At 38.9% G+C, this 16,621-nt stretch overlaps 1 long non-coding RNA gene across 1 annotated transcript in view; it reads right to left on the bottom strand.

The window, feature by feature from the left end:
- LOC149843833 (uncharacterized) overlaps positions 1-16,391 on the bottom strand; it is a 50,758-nt gene extending 34,367 nt beyond the window's left edge. The window contains exons 1-3 of the long non-coding RNA XR_016431167.1: positions 15,864-16,391; positions 13,170-13,230; positions 12,824-13,023 (exon numbers count right to left, since the gene is read on the bottom strand). This is a non-coding gene — a long non-coding RNA (uncharacterized LOC149843833). The remainder of the gene's footprint in view (positions 1-12,823; positions 13,024-13,169; positions 13,231-15,863) is intronic.
- Positions 16,392-16,621: the final 230 nt, after the last annotated feature.

Genomic DNA, 16,621 nt, shown 5'->3' with positions numbered 1-16,621 from the left:
CTAAACTTAAACCTTCTCTCTATTTCTCAACTCTCGGACCATGGTTACGATATTAAATTCTCTTGTGATAAATGTTTAATACAGGATCATCAGTCTGGGAAATTGATTGGGGAAGGTTTTAGGAAGAGAGACTTATACTATATGAACTTTCTTCAAGTTCCAAAAAAATTTTGTAATGTTGCCCGACACAAAGATATAAATGTGTGGCACAAAAGACTTGGTCATCCTAATATCACCAAGTTATCTTATTTACACTTTACAAAAGACCTATGTAAAAGTTCATTTTCTTGTAATGATTGTATTCTCAGAAAAATGCGGAGTTTGCCTTTTGAGCAAAGAACTATGTTCTCTTCTAAAACTTTTGAAATTGTTCATTCAGATGTTTGAGGACCCGCACCTGTTGCTTCAAAAGGAGGCTTTTCTTATTATGTAAGTTTGAAGGGGGTGTTAAAATGTATCTCCAAAACCATTGTTGTAAGTATAAATATAAATACTTATATATAGAGAGATACATATACATATATATCATATATGTATATGTATCTCTATATATATAAATATATATATATATACATATTTTATTTTCTTATACCCGAAAAGGGTATTCTTGTAATTTCACATCTTGTGCATATTCCACTTGGAATATGTTGTAATTTCTTTTTTTTTGTATTTCTTTTTTTTCTATTTTTTTTCCTTTTCATAAAGGTGCATTGAGGGTCCCCCAATAGAGTCCTTGGGGGCTCCCCATCGACTCCTTTGGGAGCCCCCCTTATACCCCTTTGTTTTTGTATAAATAGGGGTGTTCCCCCTTGTTATTCCTTAAGCTTGAGAGTCTCAAGCATTTGCTCTTTTCTATAAAATATATGCCTTAGTGCATGTTTGCTACTTTTGTGCGTATTTTGTTCAAGTGTTGTGTGAGTGCCTTCGTGCACATCTTTCATAAAGTATTTGTGCTTGTATGCGTATTGTTTCTTCGTAGACAATTTTACAATATATATATATATATACAGATTTTCTGTTTTCTGTGCAGATTGGACTGCGGTAGACACTTGTCAAGACATCTCATATAGGGAGTATTGTATATAGACTCTGGGGCAGCCACCCATGTCACGGGAGACCCAGCTAAACTCTCAAACTTATCTCCTTATTTCGATAATGGCAGTATTGTCACTGGAGATGAAACTCATCATTCCATTTCTCACACTGGGAATGTCATAATACCCTTCTTAAATTCATCCATTAAATTGTCCAATGTTCTACTTGCTCTTAATATAAAAAAGAACATTATTTTTGTTTCCAAAGTTGATGATACACATTCTTCTGTCGAATTTACTCATTCTTCTGTGTATGTCAAGGACCTTCAAACGAGGGAGACGTTCGTTAAAGGGGAGCGACGAGGAAATATGTATATCTTCAAGGAAGATCCTTTTGTTCGTGTTTATGTTTCTATCGTCTTGAAGCCTTCGTTGGAGTCCGATGAATCCTCTTCTAAATGTCTTCTTAGCATGTCTAAATGTAATAAGTCAAATATTTGGCATAGTCGACTTGGTCATTGTAGTTCCTCCTTTATTGAAAAGCTTATAAGAGATAATCGTGTCTCCTCATCTAGTTTGAGTCCTATTTTTTATAATAAGAAATGTACAAGTTGTCAATTGTACAAGAGTCATGTTCTTCCTTTCAATTCAATTAATAAAAGAGCTTCAAGACCTTTTAAGATTATCTATTCTGATGTATGGAGTCCTGCACCTACCTGTTCTTTTTTTGGGAAGTCGATACTATGTTGTTTTCATTGATAGTTATTCTCGTTATACCTGGATATACTTCATGAAACATAAATTTGAAGTTCCTCAATTGTTCAGAATGTTTCATGTCTTTGTCAAAACTTAATTTTCGTCAAATATTATGAATTTTTAATGTGATGGGGGAGGTGAGTACACTTCAAATGACTTTATTGCTTTTCTTCGAAACAATCGAATAAGTCGCAAAGTTTTATGTTCGCACACACCGCAACAGAACGATGTGGCTGAACGGAAACACCGCCACATTGTTGAGAGTGTGATCAGCATGTTGCATGAGAGTCATATTCCTATTAAGTTATGGACAGAAGCTTTTCACTCCGCGGTTTAGTTTATATTATAAATTGTTTGTCGATGATCATTTTAGCAAATAAATCACCTTATTATACTCTTTTTGGACAGCAGCCAGATTAAGATAATTTACGAGTTTTTTGTTGTGTTTGCTATGTGCATATTGACAAATCATTAAGAAATAAGTTTCAGGATAAAGCCTCTAAGTGCATATTTGTGGGATATACGGATGATTATAAGGGATATCGTTGCTATGAGCCTCTGTCCAAGCGTGTTAAGATCTCCAGAAATGTGGTTTTTGATGAGCAGAATTTTGAAGATGGGCATTCTTTACAAAATATGTGTCATGATGATGAAGTTTATTCTCCATGGTTGAATGTTGAGTTGTTCGCTAACATCAACGGAGAGTGTTCATCAGCTTGCAGTGTTGCTCCCATGCCTATTCTTGCACCAGATGAAACCTGTTGCACAACTCAAATCGAGATTGACAATTTGCTGCCCAAGGAGGTTGACAAGTTTTCAGGACCAGTCTATACGAGAAGAGCAGCAAAAAATATTTTCACCATTCATGATGTGATTGTTGATGAACCTGAAAATCATACTTCTATTAGGAGATCAGAAAGAATTCGACACCCAATTCAGAGATTGGTCAGTTACGATAATTTCACTCTGGATTTTTAGTTATTTTTGTCACAGGTTGAAAAGCAAGATGAACCTACTACCTTCTATCAGGCAGTCAAGTCACACAAGTGGATAGAGGCAATGAATGATGAAATGAAAGCGTTACATGAATGTCAAACATGGGAAGTTGTTCCCAGACCCAATGATAGAAACATTGTGGGATCTAAGTGGGTTTATAAGATAAAGTATAAACCTGATGGGAGCATTGAACGACACAAAGCAAGATTTGTTGCACGTGGTTTCACTCAAGAATATGGTCAGGATTATGATGAGACTTTTAGTCCTGTGATCAAGATGGGGACAATTCATAACATACTATCTCTAGCTGTCCATCACAAATGGACATTGAGCCAGATGGATGTAAAAAATGCTTTCTTCCATGGGGCTCTTAAAGAAGAAGTTTATATGGAACAACCACCTGGATATGCGGAAGGAGATCCTAAGGCGTATGTCTGCAAATTAAAGAGAGCCCTTTATGGTTTAAAACAGGCATCACGGTCGTGGTTTGATAGCTTTTCTCTCAAAGTTCAAAATCTTGGTTTTCGATATGGGCTCTTGATCACTCACTCTTTATCTTCAGGGACGAGCATACAATCACATTCTTATTGATTTATGTAGATGACATCATTATCACGGGCAACTCTTGCAATCATATTTAGGAAGTCAAGGAATTCTTGAGTCAAAATTTTAAAATGAAGGATCTTGGAGAACTGAGGTACTTCCTTGGAATAGAAGTTGACAGGAAAGACAATGTGTTGAGCCTAACACAACATAAATATACCATTGACTTGTTAAGTAAAGCAGGGATGAAAGATTGCAAGCCTTTAGCTACTCCGAGCGTTTTACAGCAAAAGTTGAGTTCCCAAGATGGAGACTTATATGATGATCCCACCAGATACCGAAGTATAGTCGGAATGCTCCAGTACCTTACCTTCACTAGACCTGACATTGTCTATTCTATAAATCAAGTGTCTCAATTTATGCATGAACCTCAAACTGGGCACATGGATGCAGTTAAACGGATATTGAGATACTTAAAGGGTACAGTAGGAGATGGACTTGTTTACAAGAGGAATCTTATAGATAAAGGGGCTCATAAAATCTTTATCTATACAGATGCGGATTGGGCAAGAGATCCAGACGAGAGAAGGTCAGTTTCAGGCTATTGTATATTTCTTGACAGCAACATTATGTCTTGGAGTAGTAGCAAACAGAAGGTTGTTACCAAATCTAGTACTGAGGTTGAATATCGTTACATGGTAGCGGCTACAGCAGAAGCTACGTGGGTTAGACACTTGCTAACAGAATTGGGAGAACCTATCTCAAGATCATTATTATTGTGTGACAATCAAAGTGCGATAAATATTTCTTTTAATCTCATTCATCACAATCGTACTGAACATATTGAGATAGATCAACATTTTGTCAGGCAAAAAGTGACCAAATATAATTTTTGGTTTTTAAAAAGCAAGTTGTCCATGATTCAAGATCATGCACAACTTGAGGGAGACTGTTAAAGATGGCGTGTTATGTTAAAGATGGCGTGTTATGGTTCTGGATTTACATTCAGTCCAGATCCATACTTTAGTTTCTAATTTGCACATGTGCATATACTTGTATTTTGTATTTATAATCAAGGATATTATCATTCATAGTATTTTTGTAAAACACTATATATAAACACAGCTTCTCTAGGCCACGATATTGACCTATTCTGTGCAGCAACCTCCTGTCTTTCTCTTCCCCTTTCTCTGCTGAAGGTTGACGTGGCTGGAAATACAAAGTATTTCACTAACCTGCACATGAAAGTTAGACAAGTATTGATCCATATAATTAGTGTCAGAAATAATGTGATGAACCCTCACTCTCCTCTCATGGAAATGTACACCTCTTTAGAATTGTTGAGAATAGGTGGTTTTTAGGTTAAGTTGTTCCTTATTAGAGGTTTTCTGAAATACTTTTTTCATAAGGTCTTAGTTGTAATTTCTTTGTTTTGCCTCTCTCTATTTAATATAGAGAGAAGCCCTAATGAGGATTAAGTTTTCTGTTTTCTTTGCACAGCCGTCTCTCTCTCTCTCTCTCTCTCTCTCTCTCTCTCTCTCTCTCTCTCTCTCTCTCTCTCTCTCAGGTTTGGTTCATCTTCTACATGGTATCAAAGCCACAGCCGATCGTGGGAACGTGATCGACTGTGAAGTGGGAGCGTGATCGAGATATCGACTGTGACGTGGGTGTGATCGTGCTCTACCAGATCTCAGTCGATTCATGGAGGCTTTCATGATCATGATCAAACTTCGATCACGCTGAGTAATGATCTAATCAGGTCAGCACTTTAAATATTTTTTTTTGGCATTCTGCTGGTCGTGGATGCCTGTTGTGGGTGTCGTATCATCTGCTGTGGGTGTCGTATCATCTGCTGGGTGTGGATGCCTGCTGTGGGGGTCGTATCTCCTCGTGCTCGTCGTGGATGCCTGCTGTGGGTGTTGTATCTCCTTGTTTTCTTTTGTTTTCTCTCCTCGTGAATACCTACGTTGTTGGGAGTTTGCTGCGACCTGGTGGTGCCGAGTCTTCCTGCTGCTATGACGAGTTGTGTGTTGGTTCATAAGGTGTCGAAGGATATTCCTGATGGGTGGAAATAACAGAATTTTTTTTCTGTTGTCGTGAGTGTTGAATTCTCGTCGAGGTGTGTTCCTGCTGTTTGGGAGAAACAGAATTTATTTTTTTTTGTGGCCGTAAGTGTTGAGTTCTTGCAAAAGCTGATTTTGTGTGATATTTACTGGATGTCATGTCGTATATGTTGGAGAACAGCAAGTTTTGGTTAACAGTGTGTCTTGCGACTGCATTTTATCATGTGTGGTGATGTGTTTGGGTGCAGCAAGGATCGGAATTTCTGTGGTAACTACAGCAACTGAATTTTTTTTAACTCCCTGTTGTGTCGAGTGTTGAAGTTACTCTTCTGTCATGGAAAATAGCAAATGTGATTTCATGCTGGATTGATCTTTATGTTGTGGAACAGCAGGAGTGGTTTCCTGCTGAGTTGAAAAAAAAATTTTTGAACACTTGTTGTTCAAGTGAGTTTTTTTTTGGTATAGCTGAAACGTCGAAAGGTGATTCCAAAATGGAACATATTGGGGAGTATAAGGCGTTTGCCAACCCCTTCTCGTATGGCTCTTCTGTTAGGTTGAATGAAACCAACTATGCCAGGTGGTCCAGAACTTTTATGATGTCGGTATCTGGACATCGTCGAAAACATATTTTGTTGGAAGGCGAACCCATTGAGAAATTGGGAAAATATGTTACTTGGGATGAAGATAATGACATAGTTATGTCATGGATCATGAACAGTGTCGAACCCCATATTGCAGATGGATTGATCTACTATAATACAGCCAAACTAATGTGGGACAATCTTCGTGATACATACTCACAAGAAACGAATGTGAGTCGTGTCCTACAAGTCGAACAGGAAATATATAACTTGCAACAGGGAGATCAGACCTTGGCCCAGTACTATGCCTCTGTCAAAGCTGCGTTTGAAAGACTTAATGCTCACCGGCCTTTGTGTTGCTCGAAGCAAAAGGATCATCAAGAACAAACCATGGTTGCTCGTTTTCTTACAGGTCTCTCTTCAGATTTTTCGGTTGCAAAAGTTCAAATGTTGACTGGTTCAGATGTTCCCACTCTTGCTGACGCTTACAATCGTCTGAGTAGACTTGCGATATCTCTGCCACAATCTCAGCCTGTGACTCAGACATCTGCTCTTGTTGCCCCATCTAGTTATGGCCGTGGAAATATTCGGAATATCAAAGGACGAGGACGTGGACGTGGTATGGGAGGCAGAGGAAAGCTTCAATGTACATTCTGTGGAAAATCTGGTCATTTAGAAGATCGTTGTTGGGATAAGCATGGTCGGCCACTCTCTTCTACATCAAAGTCATATAATCCTAAAGCTCATGTTACTACTATTGAGGCAACTAATGCACAAGATAATATCACTGCAAATGAAAATAATATCACTCTTAGTCGTGCGGAATATGATGAGTTGATTGCTCTCCGACCTTTGAGTTCCAGTTCTCCTGTAGCTGGTATTGCCTATTCAATCGGGAATCATCTCCATCCGAATGATAGTAAGTGGGTTATTGACTCTGGTGCATCCAGACATTTGTGTGGAAATTCTCGTGTTTTTTCAGATCTAAAGGTCATTAAGGCTCAACTTGGAGTCTCATTAGCCGATGGGAGATCCTCCCCGGTTGTTGGTCAGGGAAATATTTCTATATCCTCCTCATTACAGTTGAAAAATGCACTTCATGCTCCAAACTTTCCGCAAAGTTTACTTTCTGTTAGTTGCCTTATAAAAGAACAAAATTGTAGAGTAATATTTGATCCAATGGGTTGTCATTTTCAGGATTTGCTGACGGGGAAGAAGATTGGTGGAGGCTATGAAGAAAATGGAATTTACTACCTACATCATCCAATGGGTTCTGTTCATGCTGCATTGGACCATTCATTCAGCCCTGTTCAGTGGCATCGTCGTCTTGGTCATCCTTCATTGTCAAAGCTTCGGTCGGTCTTTCCTCAGATTCCTTCCACCACATCATTTCAGTGTGAAGCATGTCAGTTGGGCAAGCATCATCGAAGTTCGTTCCCTTTGAGTCAGAGTCAGTCGAGTAATAAAGTTTTTGAACTTCTTCATGCAGATGTATGGGGTCCTAGTAAGATTCCTACTAGGACTCAGTGTCGGTATTATCTTGTTATTGTTGATGATTTCTCTAAGTTATCATGGGTATTTTTAATAAAAGAACGATCTGATGTTCCAAGTCTTATCAAATCCCTAATTCTTGAAATAAAAACTCAGTTTGAATCTAGTGTCAAGATTGTTCGCACTGATAATGCTCTTGAGTTTAAATCAAAAGATCTGTTACAATTTTACCAAGATCATGGCATCCAACCCCAAACTTCCTGTGCCTATACATCTCAACAAAATGGGGTGGCTGAGCGAAAACATCGGCACCTCCTTGATGTTGCAAGGACCATTATGATTCAATCCAATGTTCCTGCGTCATACTGGGGTGATGCGATTACCACTGCTTGCTATCTGATCAACCGCATGCCTTCGTCTTCTGTGGGTGATCAAATTCCATTACATATCCTAAAACCTAATGCCCCACTTTTTTCTTTCTCACCAAAAATATTTGGATGTGTCTGTTTTGTTCATAAACTTGGCCCTGACCGTGATAAATTAGCAGCTCAAGCTACAAAATGCATATTTATTGGTTATCCGAAAAATCAGAAGGGCTATCGATGTTATGATCCTATTTCTCGCCGAGAGTATGTTAGTGCAGACGTATCTTTCCTGGAATCCTCTCCATATTACTCTAGTTCCGGTTCTCCGCTGCAGGTTGATCCAGCTGAGTCTTTTCCATTACCTATACCTCCTTTTCCTTTCGAATATGTGCCCTCCTTACCGAACCAAACTTCATCCTCTTCCAGATTTAATAATCCTCCATTGGTATATGTGCGTAGAGCTCCACTTCCGCAAGAGCCTTCATCTTCTTCTTCTCCTGAGATAAGTTCTACTGACAATAGTGTTCTTCAGGATGATGATAACAGGCCTATTGCTCTACGAAAAGGGACAAGACAATGCACCTTATATCCCATAGCTCATTTTGTCTCCCATGCCAGAATTGGACATAAGATGAAGTCTTTTATTTCAGCCTTGTCTGCTGAAACCATTCCTCTGAACTATCAGCAGGCAGCACTTGATAATCGCTGGAAGATGGCTATGCAAGAAGAAATGAAGGCTTTGGTATCTCAGCATACCTGGGATCTAGTTGATTCCCCAGCAGATGCTGACATTGTTGGTTGTAAATGGGTATATACAATAAAGTACAAATTTGATGGTTCTATTGAAAGGTACAAGGCCAGATTGGTCGCGAAAGGATATACCCAGACATATGGAATTGACTTCTTTGAAACGTTTTCTCCTGTTGCACGGATGGGTACCATCCGTCTTGTTCTCTCAGTAGTTGTTCAGCATGGCTGGAACTTGTGTCAATTAGATGTGAAAAATGCATTTCTTTATGGGGATCTCTCCGAGACCGTTTACATGCAACAACCTCCAGGTTTTGAGGTTGAGGGGGAGTGTCATAAGGTGTGCAAATTGAGAAAGGCGATTTATGGCTTGAAACAAAGTCCTCGTGCATGGTTTCAAAAGTTGTTTGAAGTGATGTCAAGCTTTGGTTTTAACAGATCAGCAGCAGATCATACTCTTTTTATAAAGAAAACTAGCTCTGGCATCGTTGTTATGGTAGTATATGTGGATGACATCATTCTTACAGGAGATGATGTGAAAGCTATTGAAGCCACAAAAGCTCATCTTCACAAACACTTTGTTACAAAAGACCTTGGTTCACTCAGGTATTTTCTGGGCATAGAAGTTGCTAGAAGCCGTGAAGGGATGGTTCTGTCTCAACGGAAGTATGTTCTTGACTTATTAAAGGAAACATGCATGTTGGAAGCTAAACCAGCAAATATTCCCATGGACCATAAAGTTCAGTTGGTTGAAGAAGGGTCAAAACCTGTTGATAGCAAACGCTATCGCTCCCTAGTAGGGAAGTTACTATATGTAACTGTGACCAGACCAGATATTGCTTTAGCAGTAAGCAAAGTTAGCCAGTTCATGGACAAACCAACTGAGGTACACTGGAATGCAGCCATAATGATTCTCAGATATCTAAAATCCTCTCCTGGAAAGGGGTTATTGTTCAAGAAAGGTGGAACTCTGGAGATAGTAGCTTATTCTGATGCTGACTATGCTGGATCTGTAGTAGATAGAAAGTCTACCACAGGATTCTGTGTGTTTCTGGGAGACAACTTGATTTCATGGAGAAGTAAGAAACAAAATGTGGTTTCCAGGTCGAGTGCAGAATCAGAATATCGGGCTATGGCCCAAACAACTGCTGAATTGATATGGGTTCGCATTGTTCTTAATGATCTCCAGGTGAAGGTTTCCTCTCCAATGACCATGATGTGTGATAACAAAGCAGCAACATATATAGCAAACAATCCTGTCTTTCATGAGAGAACAAAGCACATTGAGGTTGATTGTCACTATGTAAGAGATATGATTCAAGCTGGTCATATCACTACAAAATACCTAAAGTCTGAAGACCAAGTTGCAGATATGTTTACAAAGCCTCTTGCTAGGCCTAATTTTTCCAGATGCTGTGACAAGCTGAGCATGCCAGCTTGAGGGGGAGTGTTGAGAATAGGTGGTTTTTAGGTTAAGTTGTTCCTTATTAGAGGTTTTCTGAAATACTTTTTTCATAAGGTCTTAGTTGTAATTTCTTTGTTTTGCCTCTCTCTATTTAATATAGAGAGAAGCCCTAATGAGGATTAAGTTTTCTGTTTTCTTTGCACAGCCGTCTCTCTCTCTCTCTCTCTCTCTCTCTCTCTCTCTCTCTCTCTCTCTCTCTCTCTCTCTCTCTCTCTCTCTCTCTCAAGTTCGGTTCATCTTCTACAAGAATAATTCCCCTCTAGGAGACTTATGAGGGAGAAATGTCCCACCCAAGGATCAAACCAAAACCCAATGATCTCACCCAAGCCCACTGTCCACAAAAGTGTCTTTCACCCATAATAGCCACTCCCCTCTTCACTAACTACCATCCCCACGACACTCAACCATGATGTCATTCCATCCAAAGGCTATTATATTATTAATATGCAAATATTTGCTTTGAACCAAAAGAGTCCAAGGATCTGATCTCTTGCTAGCCACTTTTCAAGCACCTTTTGCCAATAATGCAAGACTCACCTCCTCTATCCTCCTTATACTGAAACCTCCTTCTTTACGAGGTTTGAAAACCTCTTTACAACTAAGCAAATGCATTTTATTGGATCCATTTACACCACACCACAAGAACTTCCTCATCATGAGCTCTATTTTATTCACCACCGTCTTAGGGAGACTGAATAACATCAATATCATCCAGTACACCAGAAAAGATGCCAACACAGAATTGAAGAGTCACACGATCTGCCAAGGAGAGAAGAACCCCATTCCAGGAGTCAATTTTCCTTTGAAATTTGACAAGCTATTGAACTGAGCAGCTTTAAGACTTCCCTGAAAAACAGGTAATCCTAGATATTTGAACGGAAGGCCCCCTCTCTGCAACTGACAAACATTCTTAACCTGATCCACACTGACACTGTCAACCCCAAAAGGAATAAATATTGTTTTTTCTTTGCTCACTCTTAAGCCTGACACCTCTTCAAATTCACCAATAACTTTAATAAAACTCTCCACAGATTTTCCTCTGTCAATAATAAAGAACAAGGACTCATCAACATATAAACTATGACTCCAAGAAAAACCTCTCACTGCAACCGGAGTGATCTTACCATTAGCATCTTCACTGGCGCTTCATCACAATTAGGAACAAATAGGGAGACATTGGATCTCCCTAACGGATGCCTCGAGTACTATTAGGGGTGGGCATCGGCCCGCCGGGCTTTAAGTGTGGCCCGGCTCAGAGAGGGCTCAACCCTGTTTAATAAAGGGCCAGGTTTGGGCCCAGTTCTTAACGGGCTCAGGTTTGAAGAGCAGCCCATGGCCCGGCCCATTGGCCCAATGGGCCAATGTGAAACAGGCAGGGGCCAGCCCAAATCTATTTGTAAATAGTAATAATTAACAAGTTCCCAACTTCCCATGCACCTAATTAATTATCTTTCTAGTTTCCATAAAATTAATGTAACTAATTAGGTAAATAGTAATAGTTACCAAGTTGACTATGCAATAGTCAATTGCTTTGATTTTATATTATTAAAAAAATAATAAATAACTCGGGCGTATAACGGGCCAGGTTTCAGCCAGGTACCTGGCGGGCTCGGGTGTGTATGTGTACTATATCGAGCGGTTTGCTACCACACATTTGGATATGCTCTTAGTAGCACGGGAGTCTGAAAATGTATTATATATGATATATACAAACATGCATGCCAATCATCTTTCACACTTCAATGCTCAATGGAAAATTGTCAAGGACGAATAAGAAATGGGTAGTCTTAAACTTCATAATATTTCTCAAGTGTCAACCAATGCAAATGTATTAGCTGTTGGTATATAACACTTCTTGGTATGTATTCTATTGTTATTTTTACATGGAAGATATGTTATTGCCAACATAAATAAATCAGTATCACCTTGCAGTTACATCACTGAAGAGAAACATTATGAAGTGTAAGAATACTCATTTCTTGTTCCTCGACAAAAAATAAAAAAACCATGATATATTAGTAAATATTCATGAAAATCTCACGATAAATTGAAAATAATGATACTTCATATCGAAATAGGGCATCTTTAATACTGTTTAATAATCTCATGATAAAATTGTGATATTTTCAAAATTATTAGATTAGTAACTCTGGTACAATGTAAACTAAATTTTTGCTTTAGTCACTATGTGATCTATTCATACCTGGCATTTATATTTTCAATCGTCTTGGTTTATAACTTTATATTTATTTTTTATTTTACTAACTCTTAGGCATTGTTCTTCAGGATTTCCCTCCATAAGTCTAATGTCATACTCATATCTTGCCTTGTGTAGTTAACAAATACTATGTCCACTCAACAACAAAATTAACACTCAAGATATCACACTCAGAAGTAAAGACGGGCAAGAGTATAAGATTCACTATTTATACACAAAGCAGGATCATTTTCAATTGCAAAAATATGCCCTTGTACAAATGGACGCAACAAAGCAAATGATGTAACATTAACTCTCATGCTATGTCACATAGGTGCGGGTGCGGGTGCGGGTGCGGGTGCGGGTGCGGGTGCGGGTGCGGGTGCGGGTGCGGGTGCGGGTGCGGATGTGGATGTGGATGCGGCGATGCGACACTTTAAAAAGACTTGGGTGCAAGAGTGCAGGGAGGGTATATATATAATTTTTAACAGTTTTAAGTTAACACTACGTGTATGTATGTGCATTTATATATTTATATATAAAATATATATAAAACTGAACTTGGTTAGGGTTAACTGAATCTACCTTTGGACAGAAATGGACCTCAATGTGGTTGACTTCACCTGACACAAAGGAAACCATGTCCAAGTGTCACACCTGCATGGGTGCGGGTGCGGGTGCGGGTGCGGGTGCGGGTGCGGGTGCGGGTGCGGGTGCGGGTGCGGGTGCGGGTGCGGTGAGGTGCCCTGTTAGAAGAGTCCGTGTTACATAGCTCCCATCCATATCTGGATAACCAATAATATAAAACCATTATCCAATTCCTTCACGTCAATGAGTAGAAAAAACATATATATCACACAACAACAAAGTGATATTTGCAAAAATAAACCCAAAGTTAGCATCAGAGAGTAAGAAAGCTGAGAGAACAAACCATTGACATGTTGAAGCTCTGCCCCAATCACAACTAGACCTATACTTAATATCTCAGCCACCTGTGATCCAAGAGGAAAAAGCTGAGCAGTTAATTGAGGGACCAACAATCAAAATAAAATACTAACTAAACCAAAAATGATACTATGTATTTAGAGGAAATATATTAACTTAAAGAATCACAACCTTCATTACAAGGGAACATCACCAAATCAATGCAAGCAACTTTTTGGAGGTTCATAATAGCAATAAGTGAATAGTCACGGATTTCATAGTGTTATCAGATGGGTCTTAGAAACACATAACTTTCTGGTCATAGGTTTTGTGTTATATTTTGATCATTTAACTTTTAGTTGATAGAATCCCGATAACTGTTGCAGGCGGTCATTTCAGTGTTTTTCTCATGCAGAAAGAAGGCCCATCTACAACACAATTCATGTATGGAATTAGTGGAATCTACATAGCTTAATGTAAACTCGGTACAGTCTATTAGATAGTTCTGCCATCTCCCTCGCAATCAGCTTGTACTAGAGTTGCTTGATTGATCTCTTACTATTCCTTTTATCAGGTAAAAGATTTTGTTTGTCCTATATATAATTCATTGATACTACAAAAAACTTTATAGTATGCCACAAGGTTGTTAAAAGCACACCTTGCCACAAGGCGAGGGCCCTTGAACCTTGAGGCGTGCGGAAAATGCAAAAATACCATGAGGTGTGCGCCTCATAGGCTATGAGGCACGTGCTCAAAACCCCCATTTGACCCAAATTAGGGGAGACCCTGATGGTTTAGGGCAATACCTCTCTCTCTCTCTCTCTCTCTCTCTCTCTCTCTCTCTCTCTCTCTCTCTCTCTCTCTCTCTCTCTCTCTCTCTCTCTCTCTCTCTCTCTCTTCGGTTGCCTCAAGTTGAGTATGTTGTTCCTTAATGTGATTTTGTTACGGAATTTTTACTTGGTTGATCCAGTGCACGAAAACATGTATGGATGTAAACAATGATTGCAGTTTCGCTTGGAACGTCGGGTTTTTTTTAATGTTATTATTAGATGAAATTGCATATCATTTTTTTTTTGCAGTTGTATTTTATCTCTTCCTATTCACATTATTTGTTGATATGCTCCCATTTTTTTGGCACTCTCGGCCATTGAGAACCTTCAAAATTCTGCAGCGACAGAAATTTGAAAACTGCCCTTTTAATCTTTTTCCATGTACCACTTCACCTTCTGAAAACTGTCCTTTTAATCTTTGACATATCATGGCCACTAGATCATCTAGCCTAAGAGAACCTGAAAATAGGCCAATAAAATATGAATATTGTATTTCTTAAAGCAAATATCTGCTGGAAATTATTCAATGTCAGGTAGTGCACCGAACATGCAAGTTAAAAATGCACTGTAAGAAAGAAAGATTTCTGAAGCAATTGCTTGCAAAAGAATAGATTGGAAAATCATTTTTGAAGCAATTGCTTGCAAAAAGAATAGATTGTAAAGTTTTTTATTTTTTGTTTATTTTTTGTTTTTTTTTATTTTATCTACTAAGAAAGGAATTCGGTTGTTAATGCTAATATGCATTTTATGATGATGACATGATTTTGAGAAATTTGATTGTTAGTGATTTTGTTACTTAATTTTTCTTGAATGCTCATAGTTTATTTGTTAGATACTTGCATAGATCAAGTTGTTGCATTAATGTTACTTTTACATGTTAATCTCATATTTTCAGTATTTATTTGAGATTTTCTATTTTTTATTGGTTGTTGCTTATCAATAAAGCATTTTTTTATTTATTTGTATTTTTTGATATTTTTTAAGTTTTCAAAAACAATTTTTTTGAGGATCACGCTTTACGCTAGAGGCTTACACTTCGCTTCATTTTTGGTGGAGCGCTTCACTATTCCTCAACGCTTTTCACAACATTGGTATGCCATTACTACCCTGCCCTTGAAGCCTCATGAAAACTTTTAATCCATAACTGAACAAAACCATGTTCGGTCACAAAGAACATATCTAAGAGGGAACGGAAGTAGCAAAACTAACAGAAGTTTTAAAACTTACAGCTCTTCACCGCAAAGCTTCCAACAGTCAAATCTATAACATGAAAAAGAACGTCAAGACCCAAAAAAGAAAGAAAAAAACTGAGGCTTATTTATGGATTTTATCTTGGTATCAACCAATAATCAGATAAGCAGTTATAGTTCAAAGAAAAGACAATGCTCACAGATCCCTAGCACTGAAACCAATATACAATTTAACAAATAGATTTCACATTCAGCTGAACCATAATCAGATAAACCTTAATGAAACAATTATAATGTCGATCCACATCAAAGACTATTCACCAAAAACATAATGAACACCATTAACAAATCTACACCTCCACCGATCAGTTAACTTTGACAATGACCGTATTAACAGAATCAGAACAACAAAATATTTCACGAAAATCATAATCAGACCACATTGTTCCATAAGCCCCAATTCAACCATCAAATTCTTTAAGTAAACCTTAATTCTAATCGATTCCCAACAGCAACGCATAAGATGATGATAATATCAATAAAGAGATAAAAAAATCCATCCTCAAAGATAACTTGTTCAACTAAACCCACCAAAAAACAATCAAAACTGAAACCCTAACTCTCATGAATAACAAAGATGTTTCACTAACACGATTTAAACAAAAGAAGGCAGCGTATTACCTCCTCTTTCGGAGACAACGCATTCTCGTCGTGAGAGTAGTCGACGATCGCCAAGCCAGCGCCGTTCGTCCTCCTTCCATAAGAATCCTGTACCCCCGCCGGCTTAGCATCATCGACAGCAGCGGCGACGGAGAAGGACTCTCGAGGGGAAAACACTAGCCAGGCATTCTGGACTGAACGCAATCGTCTCTGCGATAGTCGCCGTCGTCATCGTCGACGCCACCATCGTCATTGGCACCACCACCACCATGATCATCGTCGTCGTCATCATCATCATCGAAATCCATGTCCTCATCGTTATACATGGAGAGGAGGGCGATGCCTTCTGCCTCCTTCCCCTCCATCGCCGGGCGAGAGAGGAATTAGGGTTTTCAGGGGACACGGAATTCGGAATTCCCCTCCGCCGAAGTTCCTGACAAGGAAGATAAGAAGGAGAAGAGATGGATTTCAGAAGAAGATCGATAGAGGAAGGTGTTTGGATGCAGTGAGGGATTTGGAGGGAGATGATTTGGCGGGGAATTCGAGCGGGAGAGAGTGCAGTGAAGGCCGAAGGCGGTGTTTCTTGTATACACCCAAACGCCCTACTTGCAGGAATGGAAACGGGTCGGATGTGGTTCGGTTCAAGGTCAAACCGATATTATATTGGATTTGGAGTAAAACTATCAACGGGTCGGGTTTGTACGGGTGTACCGGACCCGACTCAAACTCAAATTCCTAAGTATGGACAATTGGACATAAAAAAAATGGCGACTCAAATA

Source organism: Nuphar pumila, chromosome 3 (genome assembly GCF_984573655.1).
Source record: "Nuphar pumila chromosome 3, dmNupPumi1.hap1.1, whole genome shotgun sequence".
Lineage (NCBI taxonomy): Eukaryota > Viridiplantae > Streptophyta > Magnoliopsida > Nymphaeales > Nymphaeaceae > Nuphar > Nuphar pumila.
Note: the sequence above shows the minus strand (reverse complement) of the source record. Positions and strands in the feature narration are given on the sequence as shown.